The sequence below is a fragment of the Onychomys torridus genome, chromosome 12 (genome assembly GCF_903995425.1).
Source record: "Onychomys torridus chromosome 12, mOncTor1.1, whole genome shotgun sequence".
Classification (NCBI taxonomy): Eukaryota; Metazoa; Chordata; class Mammalia; order Rodentia; family Cricetidae; genus Onychomys; species Onychomys torridus.
In genome coordinates this window covers 60,597,258-60,620,793 of record NC_050454.1, presented here as the reverse complement: position 1 = coordinate 60,620,793, position 23,536 = coordinate 60,597,258, and the positions used below count along the sequence as shown (strand labels likewise).

General features: G+C 35.4%; 1 pseudogene; it reads left to right on the top strand.

Annotated features, from left to right (window-relative positions):
- Nucleotides 1-11,640: 11,640 nt before the first annotated feature.
- On the top strand, nt 11,641-12,573 carry LOC118593866 (annotated as a pseudogene).
- Nucleotides 12,574-23,536: the final 10,963 nt, after the last annotated feature.

Genomic DNA, 23,536 nt, shown 5'->3' with positions numbered 1-23,536 from the left:
TTTAGGATTTCCATAATACATGTACTATTATTTATTCTGCCTTTTATATTATAGAAGAATCTTATAAACAGAGAAAGAATCATATAAGTCTAATTGATTAAATGTTCAGTCAAATTTATGAGTTTGGTTAAGCAGTGAGCAGTTTGCATACAAATCATCTTGCCCAGCTTGGGTTCATTTAAAGCATCTCTGTAAATATTGCAAATGAATATCGACATTTCAATATTGCAGCATTTTGCTAACACATTATCTGCTAGGAAGAGAAATAAGCAAAGAGGTTTAAAATGAAAAGGGGATGTAATTTCACAAATAACAGTACTCAGTCTCTGCCCATTTAGATTTATCTTTAGTTAATGATTCATGTACCGTAGTAGGAGAAAGAAGTTCAGAGGCTAGAGAAACAGTAAGACTTGTGTGTGACTATGGTCAAGCACATTTCTGTATACTCCTAACAAACTAAACTCAAGAATAGGTAAATTCAAAAACTGGGTATCTCATGAGCAAATAATCACAGTGCTTCAACACCAACCTTACAATCAGTGGACAAGAAAGAAAAAACTATCTTGTCCTCAAAGTGAATGTTTTCTTTATACAAGTCATTCATCTTAAAAGAGTTTCCTTCACATGCACTACAGAGGTGCTAGTGGTGAGGCTACTTCTTCCCAGCATCTATTATTTCTAGTCTTGGGTTTGCTTTGAACATACCTTCCTTTTGTGTTTGTCTTGTACCTAACAAATTAATAAACTACTTAGTGTTAGTTCTCTGAGAGTTTCATACAATATACATTAACCCTCTTCATTTTGTCTGTTAATTTTCCAACTCAGAACCACTTCCCTGTACACCTGATTTTATATCCTTTTTCTTAATTTTCCAAGACTAATCTGTGATGCTAAGTACATTTGTAGTGTAGTCTTCTACTGGAGAGTGGCTCACTTCTAAAAGAAAACTCTTCCCTCTGTTTCCTAGCAGGCAACAATTACAAATAGCTCCAAGGCTTGGGATAGAATTGTGTGCATAACTCATTTCTTGTTGGGATCTAGTCTGACATGGGCTTACACATATTTTGTACATGCTGTTCCAATTACTCTGATTTTACATGTGTTACTGTCCTGCTGTGTCAAGAAGATGATGATCCTTTATGGCTTACTCTGTTCAGTTGGGGAAGAGTGATAGAAAGGATGGCAAGATGAATATTTTACCAACTTTTTTGATTCCACAGAATTAAATTAACACAGACTAAAATGCAAAGTCCAATGTGTCAGGGAAAGCCAGAAGGAGTTCAGAAATAAATGCAATGAGAAATCTGGTGTTAATTACAATGTTCAAGTAGCTTTCATGTAATAGCACAGATACAGATATACTTAAGTAAAGAAAGAAATACATAAATAATTACCCTGAATACAAAGACCTCTTTCTCATCTCTTGACTTATTATTGTCCTTTCCCCACAAATTTTAAGAATTTTATTTTTCAGTCATCTAAATTTTTAATATCCAAATATGTTAGAAAGTCTTTCACTAATACAAAACATTCTTGCAATTGTAATTCATATTTTTTCCAGGAAAGGCACAGAAAAATAATCAACAGAATAATCAACAACAAAACAATATATATGTAAAATGAGATTATTTCAATAATTTTATTGCTAAAGACTACAAGGTAAACAATGAAGTCATTCAGGGCATCAAGAACCTCTTTGAAATGGGGTTTGGCATTCAAGGCTGAACAACATTGTAATTTTTTCTTGTGCTAACTTTTGGACCCAGTGCATTCATAGATGAGTGCATGATCAGACACACATGCACATGCATGATTCATATTTTTAAAAATATTGTTGATATTAAGTAGCATTGTAGATCTGCTCTAATTTTATATTAGAAAGTGCTTTTAAAACTGCAATAAATTTCTTGATTTTTCTAGGTGACGAGTTAATAGTATTTTTTAATGTTTTGTCTTCCTTAGTAAAGTTTAACATCAGCCCAGGAATGAGATAAACACAAACTACTTATTATTACTCTGCAGACCATAGAGTTTATAATGGCTATAAGGACTTGTAGAGGTGCTGAATTAAACTCCATGTTTTCATTTTTAGAAATGTTAACTGCTTACAATGGCTGGCTTTCTCTTGTAATCTATCAACAAGCAATAAAACAAGATGACAGACTCTTATTGAGATTTTTCTTTAACTACTACTTCTCTCCTCTGTTTCCTTGTTTCCAACACCCCATATATCCTTCCAGCTTCTCCTTCAAATTTATGGCTTCTTCTTTCATCAATTGTTATCATATGCATATATGTATTTGCATATACATATCTATCCCTAAATATACCACGTTCAGTCTACATAATGCTACTTTCATGTATGCTTTTAGAGCTGACCGCTTGGCACAGGAGAACAACTGATATGATCTTCTCTCAACTCCAGCTTTATTCATTTGCCTGGGGTTCTTTGTGTAAGGCTTCAGGCCTCATGGACTTTTTCCCATGTGTTTTGGTGTGTTTGTTGATATTTTCTTTGTATAGTTCATATTTGAGCTTCATGTTGGTGAGACTTTATGAGAGTAGCTTCTGATCTTACCAGAATATACAATCTCACTCCAAATTCTCTGATGTTCTGGCTCTTAAAATCATTCTATCCCCTCTTCTATGGACTTTCCTGAGCCTTTGGTAAAGGAGTGTTTTGTAGATTTATTTCTTGGGACTGGGCTCCACATCTCTCCATATTGACTTATTTTTCTTCTTTACAAAGTGAATCATCTGGGCAGAGAAATTAGCATTACAGTTATAAAAGTTGCATGAAAGTACTTTTACACACTTCTATTGTATGACAAAGCAAACCAGTAAAAGAGATAACTTTCTGTGAGGATACTGTGGTGTTGGTAGAGTATACCTAGAAGAAGCAATGTGCTAAAGAGTCCTGCTATAGATCTATCCTCAACCTGAACCTATTTCTAGGCTTGGAATGAAATACATTTTATATATTAGTACATAGAAAGTATATACTATATATAACTATATAAAATTATATATTATATATAATTTTTAATATAAGAAATTTTCCATAGTAAGATCTTAACTGGCCTTTTTTTGTCATAAACTTCACATTTATAGCTTCATAGACGATCTCAAATTTATGTAGCTTGTGATCAGTGTTTGCGGACACAAATTAATACAACCTTTCATTGCTTCATCAAAATAAATAACTGTTCTTGATTTTATGGTACTTATCTGGACATAAGTGTATTTACTTTACCAAAATAAAATCCACTCGAACAATTTGCCAATCTAGAAAAATTAATAATATATTAAGAAATTATGGGACAATTGTAATTTAGTAGTGTATTTTGATGGTGTATAAAGGATGGTTAGGAAGTTGCTGATCTAATTTGATACAACCAATATAAATGCAAATACTTTATTGCTTAAAGCTCTTGTTTTTGCTCACCATTTTGAGCATGTTTATCTGATCAATGTCTCCTCCTCCTGGTGTCATTCTTGTTTATAGACGGCTCCAAGACCCAGACAGTGAAGATTGCCTGATCAGATTCCCAAACCATCACTTCTGGCAAACCCATCAGCATACAATTCAACTTTTTGTCTTGCTGCAGCAAGTAAACAACATGAACATTTCTACAGAAGCCTAAATTTGAAATGCCTATAAAGTACCCATGCACCAGGCTTTGGTGGTTCACGCCTTTAATCCAATCCCAGCTCTCAGGAGGCAGAACCAAGCAGATCTCTGTGAGTTGGATGCCAGCTTGGTCTACAGAGTAAGAACCAGGACAGGCACCAAAACTATATAGAGAAACCCTGTTTTGAAAACTAACTAACTAACTAACTAACTAACTAACTAACTAAAAACATAAAATTCATATCATCATGAATAATCACTTCATTTTTATAAGAGTCACACAAAATTCTAAGAATCTTTAAGAGCATAATAAATTGTTTTGAAGTTATAATTATATAATTATAATTCAGAATATATAATCTATGATCTTATGGAGTAAATTATAAATATAAAATTTGTTTATGATTTTATTTCACTAACAGAATGACCAATATATTCTAGATAAACTAATTAAAGATATACTACTAGTTCATATTACAGTCTGTGTAATTTAACAAACTCTCTGTTTATAAACATTAAGATTGTTTTTAGTCTCCTTTTATGGCAATTAGTGCTTCAGTGATGTACAAAATGTGTTACTTTGTATTTTGAAAATAGTTTCTTAGAAGTTAGATTTCTGGGGGAAAAAACATGTAAAAGTTTACTGAGTATTAGTAGTTTCCTGTCATGAACAACAGTAAAAGGAGGAAATGTGTTCCTCCTACAGCCTCAGTGGAATATGGTGTCATCCTTTCAGAGTTTCCATGTCAGAGGTTATTCATGGTATTATTTTTGAAGGCCAAGACTCAGTATAATGATTCCTTAGTCTACATTACTCTGTAAATCACAATGATTTTTTGAAGGTTATATATTTTTAACATTTTTATGATTATATATTTCAATCTCTATCTTCTTATGTATAAGGAATAACATATCAAAACTTAGGTTGTTTTTGTTTTACAGCTCTGACTATGGAGAAGTCTGTATGTCCAGATGTGCATTCCTGGTATTCACACTATAGTTTTCTTGTTTAAAATTAGAAAGGAGTTCCAAATGCAGTGGTGATATTCTAGTACAGTGTTTTGCTTGAAGGGCCATATGGCTCTAAATGCAAATGACAATGACCATTGCAATCCTACATCTCTATTAAAACCCTTCTGAGAACAAGATGCAGGTTGTGGGTTTTATCAGATATTAAAAAAAAAAAAAAACAACTTTTGCATCCTTCTACAAACCTTTGATAATTCAAATAAACTTAAAGCTTTCACTCTGAATGTTTCCTTTAAAAGCATCTTAGAAATCCCTTTAACTCTTGAAACATAATTTAGAATAGTAATTTTCTCCCTAATGTGTGATTGGCCTATAGGTAAATTGCTATTTTATTTGCTGTAGATAATTTCAACTCTTATTGGCAAGAAATCTATTTCCTTTAATGCTACAGATCTTAATTGTTTTCTAACAACTAGCGTATATGGTGGCATTGTGTCTACTCTATGTACAAGGCAAACAAAGCCTTGCCCAGCATGGTTGTAAAATATTAACTTACTGCTTTCAATAGGTCTGTGTTGCCTTCCTTTGGGTCTACTGTAAGTCAAAATGTGCTGAGAACATAAAAGCCTGTTTTCTGTTCCTGGATCTTTGTTCACTTTCTCCATTATGAGAGAGCCTATAATTTTCAAAGTATTTTATAGGCTCTCCTTGGGGGTGAATTCAGTACACATCTACTATGTTATCCAAACTTAATGCTGGGTAGTGAAATCACCATTTCCATGGTACCATTATTTCTATTTCAAAGGATCAAGGTAAAACAATATATTTTCTGTTTTTCTTCATTGATGTATTTCTCTTATATTTCTTTACTGCAAGTGAGATGTTTTATGTGTATCATTTTTCTTTCACTCAATATTTTAAGATTAGCATGATTTATAATATGAAGCTACGAATAAGACTTTGAACAGTAAAGGGACTTGTTCATTGTCAGAGTGCTGAGATACTGATGAATAAGTGAATTTTGCTGCATGTCAATGACAGACAGAATTGCTTTTCCATGCCAGAGACAATGGCACCATTCAGTTACAAACCAGCTTGTAAACATTTTTACCTCCTTCATTTAGTTTTTATGATACCTGGGAAGTGAAACTGAAAAGTCATTGGTGTGTTTGTGTCTGTGTGTATGCACGTGTAAACATAAGCAAGAGGAAGACAAATATAGACAGAGAGACAAACATAGTTTATTATGGTTAGTTTATACGTAGAAAGATTGCAAACTGTGAGGAAACAAAAGATGTCATTATTCCTGTAAGGAATCATTCTCAACTTTAAAGATGATAAACTGATTTAAAATTATGTGAAATTCCTTCTAAAAGAATAGTGTTATCATCCACAATATGCCAATGAATCTAATGCTAGCTCTTAAATCTGTACAATTGTAAAAGCTGAATACACATCATGAAACATATTCATAAGTTTATATTTTTATTATACAGTTGAATATACATATACCATGCATAGATAAAGTAGAAATAGATATTATATAGGTATATAAATGATACAGGCACAGACACACAATTGTTTAAAGAAAAATTGACACAAATTTAACAACATTCATGTGAATGGTGCAGCATTATGGAAGAAAGAGAGAAATACCTCTCTCAGCTGGGTGGTGGTGGCGACGGTGGCGCACGCCTTTAATCCCAGCACTCGGGAGGCAGAGGCAGGCGGATCTCTGTGAGTTTGAGACCAGCCTGGGCTACCAAGCAAGTTCCAGCAAAGGCACAAAGCCACAAAGCCACACAGAGAAACCCTGTCTCAAAAAAACAAAACAAAACAAAAAACAAACAAATAAAAAACCTCTCTCTACACATGTGTTGGTTATACATTTATTCAGAGGAAATAGATTGACATATAGAAATACCATGATTGTCTTTGAGTCCACCATCCTTGGTATTGAATGTCAGTAAGCTCTTATGAGCCATAAGGAGACTTATATTTAATTCAGGATAGCTCAGTAATACAGAAGTTGCTTAATTCTCTTGATTATTAATTATCTTCTACAGAAATAATAGATATCTGTGTGGAACACAATTGTGATTGAAACATTCCTTTATTAAGACTCTGTAATAACTTCCAATATAATTTAGAGTACTACTGAAATCAGATTTGTTAAGGTACTTGTTTTGTAAGAGCACCACTTAATATATTCACATTGCAGTAGGAAAATAGTGTACTCAGCTCAGTTACTGTAAGTAGCACTGCATACTGGATATTACATAAAAACAGAAAGTTATTCATTTTCCTTCTAGAGACCAGGAAGACCAAGAGGAGGCAGTCAGAAAATTTGGGGTCACAAGAGGATTATATCTTCTTGCATGGCAACTTCTGTGTTCTCACATGGCAAAATGAGAAATCCTTCTTTTAGTCTACTAGTATAGATAGAAGCCTTACTTCAATTCCTAAAACAGACCATCCAAAAATACCAGTCTCCAAATGCCACTAGCCTTAAAATTCATGTATACAAGATATAACTGTGTGGAGACCCAACCTTCGGAGTAGATCGTGAAAGAAACGAAAATGCAAAGTTAACTCAAATCTGAATGCATAAAGATGAGGATATATGGGGAAGTAAAAGAAAGGGACAATGCCAGGCTGGGAGGAAAATGTGTATTCTTTGAAGCATTTACTCAGTTCATCATTAAATTTCTGTGTTAAATTTGTGTGTGACCTACTCCCTTTAAGTACCTGACTGACATTCCCTGCAACATATCTTTCATTATCTATTTTGACTACAATGACAGCATTTATCATCATCAAATGTGGCAACCACACAGTTTCTGGTAGACCTCTGAAGTTGCTGGATTCACTCATTTTTTGGCAAAAATACTTTCTTGTGAAATTTAATGTGAATTATTGTAAACTATAACCTTTATTTTGTGCTATAAAGCACCAGAGCTTTGCATATTTACTATGTAGTGCCTGATTAAAAAAAAAAATTGCAAATATTCCTTTAACATAATCCTAAACAAGGCAAGCAACATAAATAACAGTTAATGTTTTCATGTGCCCATTTGCTTATTTATTTTTACTTCCTTTTATCTAATAATGTAACATTTAATTTGAGGTTTGCCTTGTTTTTGTTTTTGTTTTTGTTTTTTGTTTTTTCGAGACAGGTTTTCTCTGTGTAGCTTTGTGTCTTTCCTTGAACTTGCTTTGGAGACCAGGTTGGTCTCGAACTCACAGAGATCCGCCTGTCTTTGCCTCCCAAGTGCTGGGATTAAAGGCGTGTGCCGCCACCGCCACCGCCGCCGCCGCCGCTGCCACCACCACCACCCGGCGAGGTTTGCTTTTTAAGTGAAATTTTATTTGGACGACACTATGCTGTGAAATCTAACTATCTTATTTTACAAATAATCTCTAGAATTTTTCCATCTAGCATAAATAAGACACCATGAAAAACAATGTGTAATGTAGCAGTGTATACATTTCCCTCAACAAAACCCTATGGAAACCGCTACAGAATTTGCTCCTATTGTTAGGAAGACTATAAAATACAAAACATTTCTGAGTGAAGTGAAATCATTCAGTATTTAACCATTTGTAACTAGATTATTTCAATGAACATATTATTCATTGAAATATTCCTTCTTTAAATATATATACACATGTACATAAACATATAATTTTATTTTTATTACTCACTTATTGATGGACATAAGCTGTTTGCACAATTTAACGATCATAAGAGATGCTGAACTGGACAGCTAAAATTGAGTTGGTGTGAGCTGGGGAGAATCTGAGAGGACATGGGGGAGGGGGATAGTGATTTGGGGGGATTCTTTAGTTGGCAAATATGTGGTTGTCTGTTTCTTGGGCCTTTTCTTGGGCTCTTTTGTTGGTTTGTTTTGCTCTACTGTGATGTGTTAGTTTTATTTTATCTTATTATGTTATATGTTTTTATTATTCCAGAGAAGCCCATTTCTTTTCTAATGAAAGACAGAAAGGGTTTGGCTCTTGATAGGGGTGAAGTTAGGGGGTTAGATTTTGATAGAAGGGGAATACTAGAGGAGAATAAGCATGGGGAGCCTTTATCAGATGGGTATATTACATGAGAAGAAATTACTCTTCATTAAAGGAAAAATAATTAATTTCCATCCTATTTTGGAGTCATAATACATTTGTATGCTTTCATTTTGATTATAAATGCTGATTATCAGCAAGGAACTTTTAAAAAGAAATGGACCTGAATTCTGCTCACTCCCAGCTCTCTGTTTTAAAGCATTGCTTAGGAAATAATATTAACCCTATAGATCCTAGTAAAAAACACAGAAGTAAAATTTTCATTAACTGACAGCAAACATAAAGCATAAAACCATTAAATCTTCCATGTTTCAGAAAATTATAAAAAAGAAAATCTTTCCTTCTGACTTTTTGCACTGTAATTGCTGCTTTCTATAGACACCTAATTATATAGTAGTACAGTAGAACTTTTTACTATCCATTTGTAATTTTGTACCTTTTTATATTTTTCAGTTAATTCTTATGTCTCTTTATTATCCCAACATCTGGTAACCACCAGTCCACTCTCAATTTCTATAATACAATTTTTATGATCCTGCATATTAATGAAGAAATGTGTGTATTTTCTTTTTAATACAGTATCTATACTTTATTAATTGACATAATTATCTCTGGGAACATTTCTTTTATGGATTGCTATCTTCTTGTAGTCACCTTATTTTCATTGCTTATTTGTACCAGAATTTGTTTTTCTATTCTGTAGCATGAATCTCTAAAGATCTTATTAATAAAAACAAACCCAGAGCCAGGTATTAGGGTGAATGCTGAAAGATCAGAGAAACAGACCAGCCACAGCTGACCTCACCTCATCAATTCTTCAGCTGATCTCGTTTTTTTCTCAAACCGGAAGCCTCTGTGTCCTCATCCAAATGGATCTCAGCTGAACTCCTGCTCAAAAGCCTAAAAGCATAACCAGGCTCTAGTTTCTGGTCCTTATGCCTTATATACCTTTCTGCTTCCTGCCATCACTTCCTGGGATTAAAGGCGTGTGTCACTCTGCCTGGCTGTTTCCAGTGTGGCTTTGAATACATAGAGATCCAGACAGATCTCTGCCTTTGGAATGCTAGGATTAAAGGTGTGTGTGCCACCATTTTCTGGCCTCTGTGTCTAGTGGTTGCTGTGTTCTCTGACCCCAGATATGTTTATTAGTGTTCACAATGTATTGGGGAACACAATATCACTATTTATTTGCTTATACATAACCTTTGACTTGATAAATAATTGTGTATGGATATCTCTTCTATATATTAACTGTATCTCCCTTACATATGGCTTGAAGTAGGTTTATCACCTAGATCTTGATAGCTGATTCCTTGAAGTTTAGTGCCAATCAATATTTTATTGAATCTCTTAACCATGTGTCCCCATTTATTATACCTTTCATACTTACGCTTATTTCTTTTGTTATTAACTTATTGATAATGCGTTTTATCATGTGTATTTTGTACTTTATATTGTTATTTATAAATTTAAAGCTTATGAAAATCTTGTATCCCAGTCTGAAGGTTATCTCTTTTCCATGTTAATTCATTGAAAGTACAGTGGTGTACAGTGTGATGGCATCTCATGTATCCCGTGTTTTCATTAACATTGATTTTGTTAGGAAATTTCTTAGACATGCATAATGAATTATGGTTACCCTCTCCCTCAGATCCTTTCTTGTCCCCTTTGCAAACTTAAAACCTCTACTTCTCATCAGACCAGGACTCTTCCTGGGCTCAAGACTTCTAATTTGTTTTGTGACACATTTAGCTGAACCAGGGACGTCTGTGCTTCCTTTGGAGTAGAAAGCCTACTAAATCCAGTTTCACCACAATTGTGTACTTTGCTAAAGGAATAATTTACTGACCCCCAAATCTACCATCTGCAAATAGTCCAGTGGTTAGAGGTAGGGCTTCCTGAAATTCTGCTCTATCTATGCCTGGTTGTTCATTCTCCCAGTCTCTTGCAAGTCATTCATTTTCTGTGTTTTTTTTTGGGGGGAGGGGGTTCTTGTATTCTTTCCACCCTTCTTCTGCAGTATTTTCTGAGTCTTCAGAGGGTTTTTATGAATGTCTTGTTTAGAACTGATCCCCCAGCTGTCTGTTATTCCTCGTATATGGTGAAGCTGTGGTCTCTTGGCGTTCAACTCAGTTCATAGCAAGCAGGGGAGTTTGTTTGTTTGTTTGTTTCTGATTGAGTAAGGTGTTTTTAGAATATTTACCAGATTTAAATATATGTTTAATGTACTGATGATAAGATCTATATTGAATATGTTCTTGTTTATGGAAGAGGATATTGCATAAAATATGTCACTGTATATGTGGATACAAAGGGAATCTTTGATAGAAAAACCAAAGAAACATTCTTGGGAAATATTATATGCCTGATGATTATATTTAATATTAAGAGTATATATGTTCATTGTTATTAAAGACATAAGATAAACAATATTTATAATGTGTCCAATTTTCTAAACAGGTTAAGTAATAAAATTAGACAAGTTTTTAAGTTTTGCATTGTACAAAATCACATATTGTTAAAAAAAATTGGGGGGGGGGAATCTGAGGATCGAACCCAGGGCCTTGTACTTGCTAGGCAAGCACTCTACCACTGAGCTAAATCCCCAACCCATTAAAAATTTTTAAGTTTCAGATTAATATAGTTTTCATTGAAATCTTTGATTATTTTATGATTGTAGTAGTAGCCTAAAATCATATCTAGAAATTAATGAGTAACCAGTCTCTTCAAAATACTAATGCCCATTATGCCCATGTTACCTAGAAGAGAGAGCTACATAAGGTTGATTATGGTTTGCCTATGTGAATCTAGAAATGTTGAATGAATATGATAGGCTTTATAAAAATGTAATCTTCAAAATGCTTCAGGTCTGTAAGAAACACACTTACATATATATAACATATTTCCTACCGTGGACAGTACGTGAAACTTTTGCTCTGAAAAATGGACTTAGGACCATGCTCTGCGCTACCCCACCCTTGGCCTGTTTCCTGCTCTCCTTGCCTGCTCGCCATAGCCGCTGCCATAGCCGCTGCTCCGAGAAGCTGCCTGTGCCTCCCACATATGCTCATCTTGGCAAGGCTGCCAGGGATGTCTTCTCCAAGGGCTACGGCTTGGGGTTAATAAAACTTGATTTGAAAACGAAGTCTGAGAATGGATTGGAATTTACCCGCTCAGGCTCTACCAACACAGAGACCACCAAAGTGAATGGCAGCCTGGAAACCAAGTACAGAAGGACTGAGGCTTACATTTACAGAGAGGTGGAACACAGACAACACCCTGGGTACTGAGATCACCTTGGAAGACTAGCTCGAGTGTGGACTGAAGCTGACCTTTGAGTCATCCTTCTTGCCTAACACTGAGAGGAAAAATGCTAAAATTATGACAGGGTACAAGTGGGAGCATATCAACCTGGTCTGTGATGTGGACTTTGACATCGCTGGGCCCTCGATGCGTGGCGCTCTGGTGCTTGGCTATGAGGGCTGGCAGACTGGCTAACAGATGAAATTTGAGAAGGCGAAGTCCCGAGTGACCCAAAGCAACTTTGCTGTTGGCTACAAGACAGACGAATTCCATCTTCATACTAATGTGAACGATGGGACAGAGTTAAGTGCCTTCATTTATCAGAAAGTGAACGAGAAGTTGGAGACTGCTGCTGATCTCGCCTGGACAGCAGGAAACAGTAACACTCTTTTTGGAATGCCGCCAAGTATCAGGTCGACCTTGATGCCTGCTTTTCGGCCAATGTGAACAACTCTAGCCTGATCGGTTTAGGGTACACTCAGACCCTAAAGCCAGGTATCAAACTGACCCTGTCGGGTCTGCTGGATGGCAAGAACATCAATGCAGGCGGCCACAAGCTTCGTCTAGGACTAGAATTTCAAGCATAAATGAATATTGTACAATCATTCATTTTAAACTATTTTGCAGGATAGTTACCTTCAGAATTTATTGTACCTTTTTAATGTTGTATGTTGGGTATGTGAGAATTGATAAATACCACGTTGTATTTCCAGGCTAAGGATGTCCCGGCTTTAAGGTGTTTACCTTTTCAGAGGTACAGCAAAAACCCCATTCCTGAAAGGGTTCTTTTAGCTGTAGATGTGGGTTGGGGAGGAGCCCCTCTAGAGATGTCAGGCCCTAGGTGGAAGCTGGGGATGTGCGGGTCCTTTGTCAATCTGTAGTCCACAGATGAAATTGTGACTTCCTGAACATTGGTGTCCAGATCCTAGCTGCTGAGAAGCATGCACACACCTGTGTGAAAGGGACCGTTTTAGACAGATCTCCATGCCCTCTTCCCATCCTAGCCCATCAGTTACCTTTTTTACACCAAAAGTACTCTTCTGGTTAGCTATTTCTTTTGTGCCATTTTAGGGTGGAGAGGGTAGGCATGATGGGACTTAGGTTTCTTTCTCTCTCTCTCTCTCTCTCTCTCTCTCTCTCTCTCTCTCTCTCTCTCTCTCTCTCTCTCTCTCCCTCTCTCTCTCTCTGTCTCTCTGTCTCTCCCATTGTACCAGAGTATGAAACAGCTTCCAGGATCTTCTGGGATCTCCAGCTTTAAGCTCTGCAGGTGATCGCGGTCATACCACAACAACACTAGCAATCTAAAGTGACTTGTGTTAGAGCCTCACAACTCTATTTTTCAGCAGTTTAATGGGAACATTATAGAGTCTTTCATTTTGTGTGGAATTAGCTCCTCCCCTTCAAGTGCTGTAATTAACATCACTTAAAATAAAACTTGAATAAAATATTGAAACCTCAAAAAAAAAAAAAAAGAGAAAAGAAAATTGAACTTATAGGATCAACAGGGAATTTTAGGCTGGTGTCAACTCAGTGTTAATTACAATAAAAAAGGATGCTTATTACTTAAATTATTTCCCAAATAGTCTTGTACTTTTGTAGAAGATTGACAGTCTACTAGGAAGCATAATTTTTCTTAGATTTATTGAAAAGAAGAGAATATTGTGAAATGAAATTAAGTTGGAATTATAATGAAAACTTCCATTAGAATTTTATGAATTTATATACCATTGTAATGAACTTTTGATTGGCTTGGTATTAAAATTTTTGCTATGAATGATATATTTTTATATTGTTTCTTAGAAAGAAGAGTTAGATAGATTAATAATTTCAGACCTGCCAATACTTTGCGATACAATTATTTCAACAGAGTATATATAACTTTCTTCTGTGTTTTCTGTGTTCTCTCTTCTCAGTTCAGTTGTCTATGACTGTAAAGTGCATGGTGCTTTAAAACATCAGTAATTGAATTATGTAGCCTGAAGTTCCTTTGGTCCTACCCAGCCCCACAGTCCTGTAGCCATTTATTAAATAATCACTCAGATGTAGCAGGAATCTTGCCAGTTCCTCAGCTGATCCTGTTTCCTCAGACCAGAAGCCTCTCAGTCCTCATTTGGAATGAATCTCAGCTGAACTGCTGCTCCAAAGCCTAAAAGCTTAACCAGCCAAAAGCTTCTAGTTTCTGGTCTTCACGCCTTGTATATCTTTTTGTTTTTGCCATCACTCCCTGTTATTAAAGGCTCACTACTTGGGATTAAAGGCTTGTGTCACCATGCCTGACTGTTTCCAATGTGGCCTTGAACTCAGAGATCCAGAGGGATTTCTGTCTCTGGAATGCTAGGATTAAAGGTGTGAGTGCCACCATTCTAGCCCCTGCATCTAGTGGCAGTCTGTTTTCTGACCGCAGATAAATTTATTAGGGTACACAATAATTTGGGGAACACAATACCACCACACTCAGAGTCTTACATTAACTAAAAACTGTGTGGCCAATGGCTTAAGTATCTTGGTAGCTAGCTCTATAATCCTAAATTAATCTATTTCTATTAATCTATGTTTTCACCACTCTGCTGGCATGTTTATCCTTGCGGGGCTGGCTGGTGTCTCTCCCATCTCTCCTTTCTTTGCTCAATATCTCTGCTGGGATTTCCTGCCTTTCTCTAAACTGGCTTGCCATAGTCCAAAGCAACTTTACTTACTAGCCAATGGGAGCAACACATATTCAAAGCATATGCTGTAAATTGTAAAATTAAAGAGGGCAATCTAGTTTAACTAAGATTTAATTGAAGCATTAAATCATGTCATCCTACACATTCAGGTATTATTTTAGGAAAAAAATATTTTTCAAACATACATATTCATGCCATATAAATGATTTTATATGTTTGAACCACTGCCCTCTAATAATATAAAAGATATTGACCAACATTGTTCATCTCATGTCATATTTAACTGATTACCAGATATTTTATTGACTCCATAATAGAAACTCCAAGAATATGTTTTCTTGTATGATAAGAGCTTATTAAATACAAGCAACCATCATCATGTTTTATTATTTCACATAACATTTTTGACTATACATTAAAATGAACCATTTTTATCAATGGATTTAATTATGCATGCCATATATGTATAGACTGTGGATGACCGCATTCTCACTAAACTTGTAATTTCCACAAAATTAAATTTAGTTCTTCTAAATTTTATTTATGTTGGATGAAAAGATAAAGTACATCAAATTTACATGGGGAAACATAAGTAACATATATTTTAATAAAATCCTTTATATGATGATTAAGAACTAAAGGTTCTGTCAAATTGTAATATGTATAATTGAAGATTAAAGTTATAAAAAGGGAGTCTTCTGTAATAAATAACACTGTGAGCGGCTGCATCTACTTTCTGTTATCTCAGTCAAGACAGTTGTGTGGCAAAGAGCACTAGATGTTCTTTTACTGTAGCTTTTTAATGGCTATTTTTGAGATAAAGTGTATTGATTTGACAGCAAGAAAAGCAATGTAAATTAACTGTGATTACATGGAGATAATTTACATTAAATAAATTACTTTCTCATTTGTACCATACTAAAAAAAAAATCTAAATTATAGTTGTGAGTAAATATATTCTGTCTAGTTATGCTAAAAACAAAACTAAGAAATGGTATTACTATCCAGTGGTGAGGCTGAAGAAATTAGTGAATATGTCATAATCTTAATAGAACATTGATATGTAAATTCAAAAGCATTTTAGTTTATTATCTGTTATAGATACGAATGGTTAATTGAGTCAAGGTCTTTTCATGTCTTCATCACATTTGGTTTCTTTGCAATAATTAAATATGATCATGCTGTACACCAATTTATTTGCCCTAAGTCTAGTAGTAAAAACACACATTAACTCTATATCTTGATATAGTTTCCACAAGTAAGTGAATAAAAACAACATGATGTTCTTTTATGGAAATCAAAGCAGAGTATTTTCAAATTATTTTCTGTCTCTTTGTGCCTTTCTTTCAAGAGAAAGAGACATACATACACACACAGAGAGACACACAGAGAGAGTCAGACACAGAGAGTTATAGACAGACAGACAAATAATGAAGTTTATAAAAATATATTGATATTATAAGCCCAGTCTATTAAATCATTGAACATCTAATGCCTCATAACTATGAAATTATGATCTAAGGCAGAGTTTCTCCGCAGGCCTTACTTACTTACAGGTGATACTACACATCCAGGCACATATAAAAGGAGTAGGTGGTTTTAAAAAAGGTGCTTTGGTAATGCTCATCTCACAGATGCTTCATGAACCACACTTCTGACTCCTTATGGAAAATGATGGAAAACATGTTTACCAAACTCCTGATTTTATTTTTGTTGCCAAGACTTTCACTTATTTATTCTTTAGTATAAGGCATTTTAATCCCAAAGGAAAAATAACAAGACAAACTGAATTATGAAAAACTGAGCATTTATAGGAATGACCTATGTGTATACACACACACATATATGGCTTAGATATCCTTATAAATTATAATTCTTTTTGTTGACTTATATATTTCTAGCCTAGACACGGCTGTGTGCACCTGTGAATTAACTGAAGTTGAGACAGGATGCACTAGCCCTGCACCATGTCTGGCCATATAAAATCCCAGCATGGAGAAGGAAGACATGTACTAGCTCCCATCTTTAACCATATAATTATTGTAATAGAATTCTGCTGGAAGAGGGAGAATCATTTTCTTTGAGAATGTGGGCCCTGGGTTTGTGCATACTTTAGTTGAAGGCCATAGATCAAAGAAAATATTTGTAACACAGATGTTTCAAATTATTCACTGTGTTATACAACTTGATTGTCTTTTCCTTGCCTGGAATATGACACTAGAGGTTAAAATTTTTGAAGATACCAACTACTTATACTAAAAATCATAGTTGTCAATTGTAAGAGTAACTTTTGTAGCAGAAATAAATTGGTACAATTTACATTGAGTATATAGGCTAGGACTGCTAATATATTTCAGAAACAGAGCATTTTCTTGGCTATATGAAGACCAAGGGTCATTTCAGCATTACTACTAAAATGACAGGAAAAGGAGGAGGAGGAGAAGGAAGAGGAGAAGGAAGGAAAAGGAAGAGGAAGAAGGGGAAGAAGAGAATAGCAGAATTGGGAGGAGAAAAATCATGAGTTGTGGGTGTTGCCCATTTGGTCAAATGCTTGCCTAGCAGGCATGGCATTCTGGGTTCAGTCTCCCATACTACAAGTCCTACATATATATGATAGAACATAAAACTCAACATCCTTAGTTGTCAGAGAAATGCAAATCAAAATGACTCTGAGATACCATCTTACAGAATGGCTAAGATGAAAAGCCATGAGAAGCATTAAGTGACAAATATCATAAAAGGGATTTACTTATATGTATTTTAGAGCTCTTTAAATCAATATCATGAGTTCCTTCATAGGAAATATCAACTTTATATAGTATACAAATTATAAAAGATAATTTGGATGATCTCTATTTTAGTTGTATTTCATTCTATATTCAAGATATTTCTACCAAACAAGATTTACATATTCACTTATCTTCAAACAACCAAGAGGGGAAGATTTCATTTTCTTCACACCACACCTAATGTACCTTGTGCATGCAGGTGTCTCTTCTGACATTCTAGACATGTGATCTAATCACAGGAATTATATTTTAATTCAATCTTCCAATGCCATCATTATTCATGCCTTCTATTCATGTGACTGGGTTGCTTGGCATTGTCTAATAGATCCAGAAATTAGGTGCACTGTAGAGTTTGACTCTACCTAAGAGAAAAGCAAAACCCAATTCATTCATATCAAATTGTTAAAAGTCTATGAAGTGAGCAAAGAGAAGAATTAAAGAAACATTCAGGGGAATATCACTGAGGAATCTTGTACTCAAAATCTTGGTGAACCCCCAAGGTACATATTGTAAAAGTTTGCAATGTGGTACTAGATCAGCAAAGCCTCCAAGTTAATGCTGAAAATATCAGGAGATTAATTAAAAATAAAATAATAAATCATATGACCTTAAAACCAAATACTTGATGCCAATCAAATTGGACCTTTAGAACTAAAGGTCATCAAAAATGTTTTGGATTTATAACAAAAGCATATTGCGCCAGGTGGTGGTAGCGCATGCTTTTAATCCTAGCACTTGGCAGGCAGAGGCAGGCAGATCTTTGTGAGTTTGAGGCAAGCCTGGGCTACCAAGTGAGTTCCAGGGAAGGCACAAAGCTACACAGAAAAAAACTGTCTCAAAAACCAAACAAACAAACAAAATCGCATATTGCAGATTCATTGAAAGTAAATCTTGATATTATGACCAAGATGGAAAAAAAAACTCAATCCTGCATAATTTTCAGTTTTTCTACCTGTGAATATATCTCAAAAACTTCAATATTTTTTCAAAAAATTTATGATTTGCCTTATAAAACATATAGTTGTTTTCTGTATAACATTCACATTAAGTCTTCTGACCAAGAAAGAAGGACTTATACTGCAAGAAGAGTCCAAGAAAGAGCTGCTTTGGGATGTTCTGTATGTTAAATGTGTTGTGCTGATTGGTTAATAAAAAAACACTGATTGTCCAGTAGCCAGGGAGGAAGTATAGGCAGGACAAGGCAAGAGGAGAAGTCTGGGAAGTGGAAGGCTAAGTCAGGGAGACATTGTAGGACACCACCATGACAAGTTAGATGTAAGGTACTGGTAAGCCACAAGCCACGTGGCAACTTATAGATTAATAGAAATGGGTTAATTTAAGATACAAGAACTAGATAACATGAAGCCTGCCATGGCCATACATTTTGTAAACAATATAAGTCTCTGTGTGTTTACTTGGTTGGGTCTGAGCAGCTGTGAGACTGGCAGGTGAGAGAGATTTGTCCTGACTGTGAGCCAGACAGGACCAGAAAAACTCCAGCTACAAAGAGCTAACATTGTACAGATGATTTTAATCTAGGAAGAAAAAAAAACTGAAAATAAAAAATAACAGAGTCTGTGGTGACAAATATATAATTGTGTATTTTGTAAGGGAATTATCTTTATGCAAACACATTTCTTTTATGAACCCAATACATTTTCATAACAGTTTCTTTTATAATTTAATTCATCTAACTCTCCCAAAGCCATGACCTCTATTTGCAGGAAAATATACAGGCTTATTCAGTGGATATTTTGTTTTGTTTGAATAGGGAATAGACTGCATTTTATTTTGTGATGACAGCATTGTGTACTTTGTAAGGTTGCTTTAGCTGTTTACTGTTGTAAAGTCTGTAAAATTCAAAGCTTATTACATGTGGTATCTGTTGGCTGTGGCCCTCTTACAAAGGACCACAGTGATAGCAGTTGTGAACCACCCAGTGTGAGTGCTGGGCATTGAACTTGAGTCCTTTCAAGGGCAGTAAGTGCTGCACAATTCTGCAGCTCCTGGTGACCTCTCAACATTTTTACAATTGGTTACCTTTCTACAGTTCTTATGCTAAGTTTAATCTTTGCTTTATTAAATTCATTAAGGCTACTGGCTTTTATTTTATATATATATATATATATATCCATAATTTTGATATATATATCCATAATTTCAGCCATATATTCTTATGCATATACCAGAAAGACTATATAGTATGTATATACTCATAAAATATTAAATATTAAAAATGTCAAATAATTACTTACTGTCTCATTAATATTTCTTATTCCTTTATGACTTCCTGGTGCCCTAAACAAATACAACCAGCTATAGTTGCTGTGAAAAAGTATCTTCTTCCCTTTATTTTTTCCCTACATTTTTTAAACAAGGAATAATTAACTCAATCTGGCCACACTGAATACAAATAAAGAGATAACATGATATTTCGGTTTAAACAGAAAGCATGAGGTATGTGTGGCTAAGCATTCTTTGTCAAAGTGTGGTCCTGCTCATCATTGGCTCATTTTTCTCTCTGAACCTTTTTGCCAAGGGAAGTGGTCTGATGAAATATCAGAACTGTATGAAAACTCTACCTGGGTGTCAAGGCCATCATCTGGCTGGCACTGAAGTTCACTATTTTCTCCCCCCAGCATAAAGTTCTAGGGAATTTGTGATTCCTTGTTACTCTATTTTTTCCATTTCCATTTTTAATCCTAAACTTTATTTAGCATAGTACTGAATTTTGTGAAAATAAATTGTTCTGTAATAATGAGTATGATGGCCAGTCTTGGTTGTCAATTTGACCAGATGGAAGATGGACTAAATTGCTAGTTGCCAGCTTCTCCTGTGGGAATTTTCTTAGATGATTTGAGGTGAGAAGACCTACTTTAAATGTGAACAGCACTTTCTGGTGACAGCTTAACAAAAGGATATGGGGAAAAGATACTGTCTTGTAATGTTTTCCCTTCACTCTGTTGGCATGTTGCTCTATCTCGAGGCTACTGCAATGTTTTGCGGACATTAGAACCAGTGGTTTAGGTCTTCCAATGTAGACTGAAGACAAGCAGCTCTCTTGGTATCTTCTAGACTTTTAGTGCCAGATTAAGACTTCAAGTTATCATTTCATTTAAAAATAGCATTTATTATTCTTTATGGCTATAAGACTATGTTTGTTTCTGGAGGCTGGAGGACAGCTTTGTGGAATCCGCATTTTTGTGCTCCCGCCTTTTCTTAGGTTCTGAATATTGAGTTGCTTCAGTTTTCATTAAGACCTATCAATAGTTTCACAGTCAACACACACACAGTTTGTGTGTGTGTGTGTGTGTGTGTGTGTGTGTCTGAACTTGTTGTAAGTTTTCTTATTCAGGTTACAAGAAAAGCATTCTTAAGTAAAGAGTGATCAGTCATTTTTTTTTTAGTGAAAATTTCCATAATGCAAACTAATGGGAAATAATGAAAGATTTTCCCATATAAAGTTGCAATAATGTCTTTACCAATATCTCATTTTTAAACTACTAAGCTTGTACTTGCCTTTTCCAATTCATTTATGTAAAAAGAAAATCAGACAGTGCAGAAGTGGGGTAGGAAAACCCTGTTAAACTTTCCCAAACAGTGCCTGTTTTAATGTTCAAAGCAATTACTTTTGCTGTCAAAATGAATAAAATTTACTACCAAGAGAGAGTGCAAGGAGTCAAATGCGTTACTAAGAATTAGAACACAAAGTTTATGTGACAAACCGTACAAGTTCTAGGGACTTATCTCTATTTGTACAGCTGCAACTTCTATAATGCCATTAAGAGGGTTGTTTTTTTTAAATTCATAGAGATTATAGTTAATTTTACCCATCAGTTTCAAGAAAAACTACAATTGTATTATGATTTAATATCTTGGCAGGAACTATTATGTAGATGCTCATATAGAAAGTAAACATTTCTTTCTAAACATTCATATAATATGAATACTGTGGTGCTACACATAATAGAAATATTGCCAATTGAGCTTCTTAAATAGGCTTTAGTGCAATGATCATTGACTACTGCTATCAAAAACCAAAATTATGCACTTTTCGTTTTAGCCTCAGAGTAATATATAACCTTGAAACAATTGTCATAGCTGCTGGGTATTACCATACTCTCAATTTTAATGACTTAATATCTAACTGCAAATTCTTATACAGGCTAAAGAGCCCTTCTTTTCTTAAAGTTAGTTGTAGCAAAGGATATATGCACTATATCAAGAAAAAAAACAATGATTTTAAATTATTTAAAAAAGAAAGCACTACTTATTAGACACCTGTTCTAAAATGAAATCTCTATTCACATTCATTTTCATATATTTCATCTCAAGGGATTAGTTCAAGGAATGAAAGCTTACAGTCAATCATTTGTAAGGGTCATGAAATATCTCATGGAGGTGAGTGCATATCAAGCTTCCTCTGTCATATGCTGTCTAACACATTCTGGATAGATCACTGGTGGGCTGTCCAGTAGAAGGCTTCTGACTGGTGCTCAAATTGACCTTTCCTTGCATGGTGTTATAAAGGCCTTGCCACACACATCCTTTAGGTCCTTTATGTACTCTCTCTATCCCATATTTAAAATAATTTAAGATTCACTCTTCTGCTCTGCCACCTGGTGTTGCAAAATGAGACTTACTGAGAGTGTTCTTTTGGGTGTGTACTTTCTTGCCTCTTTTAAAATTCATCATCAGTAGAAGAGGCTGAGCTGGTAGAATAGAGCAGAGATGCAGAGAATGAAACTGGAATACCAGTGACTAGGAAGGTAGCCATGGCAACCACTATGGGGGTGGTTGTGGCAGCAGTGGCCGTGGTGGAAGAGGGCAGAAGAAGTTAAAAATAGAAATTGGCTGAAAGGATAGGGAACCGAGTTGTCACATACGAAATGAGAAAATGTGAGCCCAAGTTGCAGAAAGAGCTCCAGGTATCTATCAAGTAATCAAGTGTCCCGACCACCTAGACCTGAGACTTATCACAATAGCCGTTCTAGGAAAGAATGATCCCAGTATCTGGAACCTGTCCATGATCTGTCACACTAGTAGACCTTGCCTATTCCCACCTGTTGATGATATTCACCACTGTTGGAAGCTGACGATTTTAAGAGCAGCCAAATGTCAGTTCCACTAGTGAATAAAGTCCACAGCTTCCAGTCTCAGAACAAACACATAAGTGCCTGGCTTCAAAGACCTGGAGAAATAAACCCTTCATTCTCATTGTTGAAATCTAGAGGCTTCCAGGTATGCCAGCTCAGGCCCTAAGACTTGGGTATTTTGCATCAGGGAATGGACAAGACAAGACAAACATATCACCTACTTCTGATTTTCATCTGAACAGGACTCCAGGCACCAAGCCACAAGCTTAGGAATAACTTACTATTGATTTATATTTTTTAAAGTTAAGAAACAATTTTTTCCAAAATCTCAAGTTTCTAAAAGTATTGTGCATGGAGTATTATCTTACAGGTATTGGATTGAACTTTAGAATGGACCCCTTCACCTTTATGCCCAAAAAGTTGGAAGGTGTACTTTTCCACCACACTGTAACTTTGGTTTTTGTGTAAAGCTTAACTTTTTTATTTCACTTCGGATTCCTCATACTCTTTCCTAGCTATATATATATATATATATATATATATATATATATATATTTTTTTTTTTTTTTTTTTCTTTGTTATTATGTGTTTTAAATTTTATACATCAGCCATGGGTTCCCCTGTCCTCCCCCCTCCAGCCCCCACCCCCACCTTACCCCCAGACCCTCCCCTCCATTCCCATGTCCTCCAGGATCAAGGCATCCCTGGGGATTCATTTAAACCTCGTAGATTCAGTACAGGCAGGTCCTGTCACCTCCTTCCAGACTGAGCAAAGTGTCCCTATGTAAGGCCAAGGTTCCAAACAGCCAGCTCATGCACTAAGGACAGGTCCCACAGACTGGATGCCTCCCAAACAGATCAAGCTATTCAATGGTCTCACTTATCCAGAGGGCCTGATCCAGCTGGGGGCTCCACAGCCTTTGGTTCATAATTCATAATGAGGGAAAGAAGGCTTAGGGGATCAGGAGATCCCAGCTGGATCAAGAATAGGAAGGGAGA